Consider the following 8441-nt stretch of genomic DNA (forward strand, 5'->3'; position numbering starts at 1 on the left):
TTTAACTTATTTGTTTTGTTTTTGTTTCCACATGGGGCTCCCAGGTTGACTTTTTAATCCAGTGAACCAAGCTATTTTTTGAGTTAAACAAAACAAAAACAGGTTTTCTAATTTTCTCACTAACATGATTATTTACCTCACTAAATTGCCTGGATCAACAACTTATTTTAACAACATGTAGGCAACTCTTCAGCTCTGGAAACTTGAATAAGGGGAAAGTATTGTTAATATATGCATAAAGAAGAAATTCATTCTAATCCATAACACTTTCCTTGTACCATGACCCGTTGAACCTAAATTGGTGTGCTTACCAAAACATGAATGAAATGAGCATGCAGAAGGGCCCTTACCTTCCTTAGACAATTTCTTCAGTTATTTCCTTCACTATGTGGACCTAGACAATCATACTTTTATAGCCTTTCTGAGCTCAGCAGTTCTTGCTCTCCTACTTTAATTGATGGGCAGGATAGAGAACAATCTCAGCCCATAGGGTCTTGTGTATGCATGCTCAATTCTGGTTCAGAAACCCATTGGAAAGTTTTTGCTTACCAAAAAGTAAATGCACCAAATACCTACCAATATTCTGAAGTACTCTTGGGGGATTATATCATAAGGATCCGGCTCTCATTTTTCAGTCCCCTGTTACATTTCCATCAGAAAAACCCAATCATGTTCATGCCAAGTGATGAAGGCATCTTGATAATGGATTTGGACTTCCATCTAGCAACTCCAATGGAGTCACCAGCGCTCTGATTCAAGATGGCAAAAGAATCCAATGATGTAGCAAGGCGGGGTGGGTCTTATAAAGGAACTACCTCCTCCCATCCCACCACCATTCCCATTGGAGAAATGACACCTGCTTTCAGGCTTGGTGATGAGCCTTATTGGACCAAGTTGGATGCTTATCTTGGAAAAAAATTCAGAACTAACCATGAAATACCTGATTGCTTGGGATTATTTTGAGGATGAAACTTTCTGAGAGAGACAATATTTAGAAGGCTGAAAGAATTGAATAGGACTGAAACATCTGATGAGGCTCCTTCCCTGCTGCTTATTAATAAGATTTCCCCAATCATTCTATCACATTTGATTCTGCTGAAATTGACCAGTGGCTCCGAAAGGCTGGGTGGAGTGGAGGCAGTGTGGATAGAAGGAAATGTTGTGGAGGCAAATGAAGGGGCAGGGAGAATTCGGGAGAATGAAGCATTTCCAAGTTCCCCAAGGTGGCAGAGAAGGAATGGGGGAGAATAGGATAATACTTGTCTTACTCATACCTCCTTTCAGCTGAACAGAGCCAGTAAGATTATCTCATGTTTATTGGAGTCATTCTCAAGCCTTTATGACCAATCAATGTTCCAGTTTCAATTCCTATTCAAATGAAAAAATTGTGTCACACAGAAAGATGAACTTATTTCCCCAAAGGCCTCTTGCCAGTAAACAGAGCTTGTTTGTCTGAGTTCTAGGTCACTTAGGTTTCCTGCAGCAAAGCCCAATGAATAGTCTCTCAGGAGTTCCAAAGGAGAGTTTTAAATAGGAGGTTAAAGTAAAGGATACTTGTGAGATTCAGATGGTTTGAATTTTGTAATTTCCCATGGGAACTACAGTGTGCCTTATCAAGGCAAGACAGATAAACAATGCCCACCTCTCCAGAGATACTTTAAATGACCTTCTCTTGTGGAAACAGCACACAAATTGTCACCAGCCTTATTTTTTAAGCAAAAACTATTAGGCTTTTGTCTTTGTAACACCCTGGAATATCCAATGGGATTGGGTAATAACCATTTTGGCCTCATATGAAGAAGAAATCATGTCAGACCAATCTAATTTTCTTTTATGACAGAGTAACCATCTTTTTAGATGAGAAAAGCAATAGAGGTAATATATCTCACCTTCAGAAAGAGTTTGGACTCTGCTCTCCATGACATGCCCATAAACAAACTGGGAAAATAAGTTTGTTTATTTATATCAAATGTCAACTGTTTGGAGGGTGCCAGAGCATATTTATTGATGATTCGACATCAACCTGCTATGACATATAAAGGGAATTCTTCTGGATTGCATATGGTTCAAATTTGGGAAAAGTCACTATCATGACAGAATTGACCAAGTTTGTTGATGACAGACTAAGTTGTCTTAGAATTCAAAATTATTTTTTGATGACTTGAAGAAATGAACAGGAATTCAAAGGATAAAACCTAGACTAGATTAATTTAGTTTTCCTTATACTTGAGAGAACTGAGCAGTAGTGAAAATATAAACGTTTAATAGGTATGGGAAATCTTCTGCCTTGATGTCACATGTGGCCTTCTAGGTCCTTGAGAGCAGCCTTTTGACTGAGTCCAAGTTCTATAAAACAAATCCTTTTATTAAGGGGATTTGTTCTGTGAAGTTTGGATTCAGTCAGAGGGTTGCACTTGAGGACCTAGAGGGCCACATGTGGCCTCAAAGCTGCAGGTTCCCCAAGGCTGGTTTAGAATGAAGGCATAGGAACAATATTGTTGAAGCAGATCTGAGAATCGTAGTAAAATGTGTCTTGTTAGTAGTTCAAACAGATTACATAGTCTGATCCTATTATGTGGTTAAAATTGTGCACGTCAGAAAAAAGTAGAAGGCTTGGTTCTTGTTGGTCATCAGTGTACTAACATCATAATATTTTGGTTTTTTATTGTCTTATCCCATACTAATTTGTAAGATTTTTATACTGATGAAAGTCTATGTGCCATCTGGATGGTGGGAGCCATTCTCTCTGAGAATTTCAAGGTTCTGAGTGTGGATTATTGCATGATTTCAAAGTCACTGGTTGACTTTTAGCAAGCATTCACACCCCAGGAAAGTTCTCCACAATTTTGAATTTCCAGGTCCTGCAGGAATATTGTTTCTACTTGCCAAAATGTGCATGGGATCCATTTCAATTAAGAGCGCATTACAAAGTAGAAAATTCAAAATGTGAAAATTATACTATTATGTTTAGCATAAAGTAAATGTCATTATAGGATCATAGATTTAAAACCAGAAGGGACTTAAGGTATCATCAGGACCAATCCCTTCATTTGACAGACAAGGAAACTGAGGCTTAGAGATCATAAGTGACTTTCTCATTGTCACTAGTGTCCAAGGATTTGAACCCAGGTCTTCAAGATCTAACTCTAGAACTATTTCCAGGGCTCCATGCTGTCTCTTAATGTGACAGCCTAAATGATGCACTAAAACACTGGGCCAGGTTGTTCTAAATCTCAGCAAGAAGCAGTTGTGCTAAAGTAGCATCCTGGGCTGTGTTATTTGGCTTGAATAGCTACTTCAGTTGGCTGAATATATAAAAGGAGGATCTTTCCCTAGATCACAATTCCTTTTTTTCTTTTCTAAGAAGAAGGAAAGACAAATCTACCTATCCTTCAAGGGCTGGTTCAAGTAGCATCTCTCCTCCTAAAGCTTTCCTGGATGACATCAATTCATACTGACCTCACTTTTCTTTGACATTAAACTCTGAACCACATAATTTAAAACCTCATCCTATGCTCTCTTGTACATTTTTTTTGCTAACTGATTCCATATGTTAGTTTTTGTCTGTACTGTGGCATAGGAAAAATAGATTTGGGTTGAGATCAGAAGACATGAGTCCTAGCTCCAGTTATAACTTTGGTTAAGTCACTTAACTTGTTTAACCTCTGTTTTCGTGTGTAAAATGTGAACAGCAAGGTCTTTCTTATCTACTCCATGTTGTGGTGAAGCCTAAAGTATTTTGTGACTCTCCTTGGCTTCATAAGTGATTAATATTCTTATTTACCCAAGTAAAAGATGAACTGTTATTTGATGTTTTATTAATTGTGCTTGAAAGGAAAGGTGAGGCAGGGAAAAATGCAGAAGCCTCTCATTTAACCTTTTACTTGGAATCAATCCTTCCTCCCCAACTCCCACTTTTCCACAGGAAACTCTGATGTGGGCTGAAGCCACAGATTAACTGTGCTTCTAACAGAGATGTCAATTGTGAGGTCCTTGCTGTGGGAAACTGGTCAGCCTTTTAATCTATGATTCTCCGGAATAAAGCAGGGTGATCAGCTTTCCTTGTTGCTTTGAAGGGACAGGCCAAGACAGATGAGAGAAATTAGGGTTTCCTCACCTTTAAAAAAATAAATACCTGTAGTGGGAATTACAAATCATCCTTTTTTGAGTGATCCATAGTGCCAGAGAAATATATTCCCTAGTCTACTTTTTCCTAGCCCACCACCTTGTAGTGAAGGTGCTAAGTAGAGTTCCCTCACCTGAAGAGTTCCTTTTGCAAAAAAAATCACAGATCTATGTTTATATGTGTGTGTGGGTGTGTCTGTGTATATATATATATATGTATGTGTGTGTTTGTGTGTATACATATATGCATGTATATACATGTACACATTAATATAATATGGAATACCTACACATATTATATTTATGCATGCATATATATTCATGCATGTAAGGTATATATATACACACATATACTTTTCTATATACACATACATATATATGTATTGACATACATATATACATAAATATATATGCACATGCACACACAACAATACATATATATTCACAAGTATATACATATACACACATGCATAAACATATATGCACACCAACATACATAACTTACCTATTTATGTGCACATAGGTGTGTAGTGCAGTACATCCACATACATGTACACACATAATACTTGAGCATACTGCATATTTGTGAACATGCATATATATGTGTGTAGATATAAGCAAAGATAGGTACAAATCTAGAAATATACACACATATATATAACACATACATACATATACACATTGACATTGACACATACAAATATAGCACATTGATATAGGCACATATATACATACATAAGTACACATACATACACGTAACACATATATACACATACATGAGCAATTAGATGTTACATGGATAGAGTGCTGAAACTGGAGTCAAGAAGACTCCTCTTCCTGAGTTTAAATCTGCCTTCAGACACTTCCTAGCTTTGTGACCCTGGGCAAATCACTTAACCTTGTTTGCCTCAGTTTCCTCATAAAAGCAGACATAGACACAGGCACACAGACATAGACATGCACTGGAGGCACCTGCTTCTGAGAGGCAGGAGAGCTGGCACAAGTGTGGATATTCTGTGCTCTAATAAAACAGGATTGAGAGCAACGTCTTTCCATTGGTTGGAACTATCTGCATCCTTAAAACCATCTGTCTGCAGTCTGTCTTTTTAATGCACTTGCATTTAGGTGTGAAGAATGCATTCAGATTGGTTATTTTTTGTTGTTCAGTGGTTTTCCATTCATGTCTGACGTTTCATGACCCCATTTGGGGTTTATTTGGCAAAGTTACTGGAGTGGTTTGCCATTTCCTTCTCCAATTCACTTTACAGATGAAGAGACTGAGGCAAACAGGATTAAGGGACTTGCTCAGGGAGACAGCACTAATAAGTGTCTGAGGCTGGACTTCAGACCTGGCACACTAACCACTGTGCCACCTATCTGCCCTCAGAACCAATATGATAGCACATAGTAAATGTGAATGATTGATACTAGGAGGAAACTTGTGACCTAGGGCTGTGTAACTTTAAAAATAGTATTCAAAGAGATGAAAGGGTTTTAAAAGATAACTATGATATGAACTGTAATATAAAAGATAAAATGATAACTGGGCATTATCTATCACCGCTGGGATAGATAGGAAAAATGTGAATAAAGCATAACAAGAAAGTTAATGACTTCCAGACTGCTCACAGTTGGTATAATTTCAGAATAGATTTCTACATAGGTGTCACCTGTGAGTTTGAGAGCTACACGTCTGAGATCACCTCTAAAGTCCTTCCTAACTACTGATTATAAAAGAAAAATCATTAGGTTTCCAACAGTTACAAAGCCAAAATAAAAGAATCTAAGATTTAGCAGATAATTCCTCCTAGGCCTGTTATGCATGAATTCTTCAGCTGCTGTCAATTTCCTTTCTATCCAGTTTGTTTCTTTGTCAGATATTTATTTTCCTCATACTGAAAATCCATTGAACATCAAGCAGTGATATATTAGTGTAAAGTGGATTTATTTATTTAGGTAGCCTAATATTCATTCTACATCTATTGGGAAGAAAAGGCTTTGCTCAACTTAATAGCCTTCTTCCTTATCAGATATTCATTTAAAAATGTTCCCTTATAAATACAAGATGGGCTGAGACTTGTGTGCTCTAAATATTTTAAGCGATTTATGCTTGCACTAACTGGCCTTTTAGTCAAACTTAAAGGCACTGAAACACTGAAATCATTTCATGAAGACGACATTCCTGGTGGTGAAAGGTTAGAGTTCTCCAGTTCCAAAGATGACAAAAAAAATGCCAACTGTCAGAAAGATGTTATGGATGTTTGGTTGGTGTTCATCAGTTTGTTCATTAATCTTTGTACAGATAATATTTATGTTGGATGGGAGACTGAAGTCCATAATTTCAAAGAATATATAAAATAATCAATCAATAAATGTCCAGTACCTACTGTGTGTAAAGTCATGTGCTAAATTAGGTGAAAAGACACAATGGTCATTCCTACAATGTGCTGGAACATTTTTTTTCTATGATTTTTGCTTTATTGTTGTGGATTTTAGATTGCGTAACCATGATGTCAAAGCAACAATGAATAATGAAACAACCTTGGTATTTAATTTAACATACAATTTTGAACCAAAACCTGTATTGATTTATCTAATACAATTCTGTCAAATTGGTTTGTATTTGAATGTAATCCATCAATACAAAGACAAAAATAAAATAGTCCTTTCTCTCAAGTTTACATTCTAAAAGGGGATTTACAATTCACATAAAGAATATATAGGATTTTATGCAGAAGGTGTACAAAATAAATACAGGGCAATTTGGGGAAGGAGGGCATGAGAAAATGTGGAAAATGCAGGAACTAGGAAAGGGATTTTATAGAAAGTCATCCTTGAGCTGAGTCTTGAAGGAAAACCAGGATTCCAAGACACAGGGGTAAGGAGGGAAAGTATCTTTTCCCTTCTCTCAAAATGGCAGACAAAAAGCCCCCAAAGGAACCAAAGGAAAAGAAGGAAAAAAAGGAGAGCACAAGGGAAGATGTGGCTAAAAAGGTGGTGAAAAAGCCTCAAAAGCATTGCAGTCGGAACCCAGTCTTGGCCCGAGGGATCAGTAGGTACTTCAGGTCTGCAATGTATTCCAGGAAAGCCATGTACAAGCAGAAGTATGCTGCACCAAAAACGTGGACTGAAAGGAAAAAGAAAGAGAAGGTGCCTGCTACTATCTCAAAGCCAGTTGGCGATAAGAATGGAGAAACTCGTGTGGAAAAGATTCGCAAAATGCCTAGGTATTATCCCACTGAGGATGTGCCTAGAAAGCTGCTAAGTCATGGCAAAAAGCCCTTCAGCCATCACATGAGGAGACTTCATCTAGCATCTCCCCAGACATCATTTTGATCATGCTCACTGGCCGTCACAAGGGCAAGGAATTGGTTTTCCTGAAGCAGCTGACTCCTGGTTTGCTACTGGTGACTGGACCTCTGACCATCAACCATGTTCTACTGAGAAGGACCCTTCAGAAATTTGTCATTAACCAGGGTTAACCTTTCAGGTGTAAAAATTCCAAATCATCTTACTGATGCTTACTTCAAGAAGAAGAGGCTCCATAAACCTAGACACCAAGAAGGAGAGATTTTTGATATAGAAAAAGAGAAATATGAGATTACAGAGCATCTCAAGGCTGATCAGAAAACTGTGGACTCTCAGATGCTGCCCCAAATCAAGAAAATTCCTCACCCCCTTGGCTACCTACATTCTCTCTCCAAACTGGTGTTTTAAATGCCTTGCAGAGAATTCTTATTAAAATATTTGGAATAACAAAAAACAAAAGGAGGGAAATATTCCAGCTATGGAATCTCTTTTCTCCCATAAGTTTAGGAATTATCTGAAATTCTGTTGAAAGCTCTCTCCCCCAATTCCCAAAGTTAAAAATAATCACTTCCTCCTCAAATAATTTTTTCTTTTTCTTAAAGATAAGTTCTTAATGATGTGTTTTATCATCAGAACTTCTTCTACTAATCCTCCCCCACTTTGAGAGTCTTTCCACATAACAAGTACTATATTTTAAAGGAAAAAAAAAAAAGAAGAGGATAAAACCCTGGCATACTGATCAATATATCAAAAAAGATTGAAATTATGTTCGGTACACATTTATTCACTTCTTACCTCTACAATGGAGTAGGATGTTTGTGCCTTCTTATATCTCTTCTTTTGAGCCATGTATTATAAAAATAATTTTACAATATTTGTTTTTGGGCAGCTAAGTGGCTCAGTGAATAGAGTGCTGGGTTTGGAGTTGGGAAGACTCATCTTCCTGAGTTAAAATCTAGTTCTGCCAATGATACACTAGTGTTCCTTCCTACAACCCCACCAACATT

General features: G+C 37.3%; 1 pseudogene; it reads left to right on the forward strand.

The window, feature by feature from the left end:
* The first annotated feature begins 7038 nt into the window (after positions 1 to 7038).
* LOC140502688 (large ribosomal subunit protein eL6-like) lies at positions 7039 to 7842 on the forward strand (annotated as a pseudogene).
* Positions 7843 to 8441: the final 599 nt, after the last annotated feature.

This window comes from Notamacropus eugenii, chromosome 4, assembly GCF_028372415.1.
Source record: "Notamacropus eugenii isolate mMacEug1 chromosome 4, mMacEug1.pri_v2, whole genome shotgun sequence".
Classification (NCBI taxonomy): Eukaryota; Metazoa; Chordata; class Mammalia; order Diprotodontia; family Macropodidae; genus Notamacropus; species Notamacropus eugenii.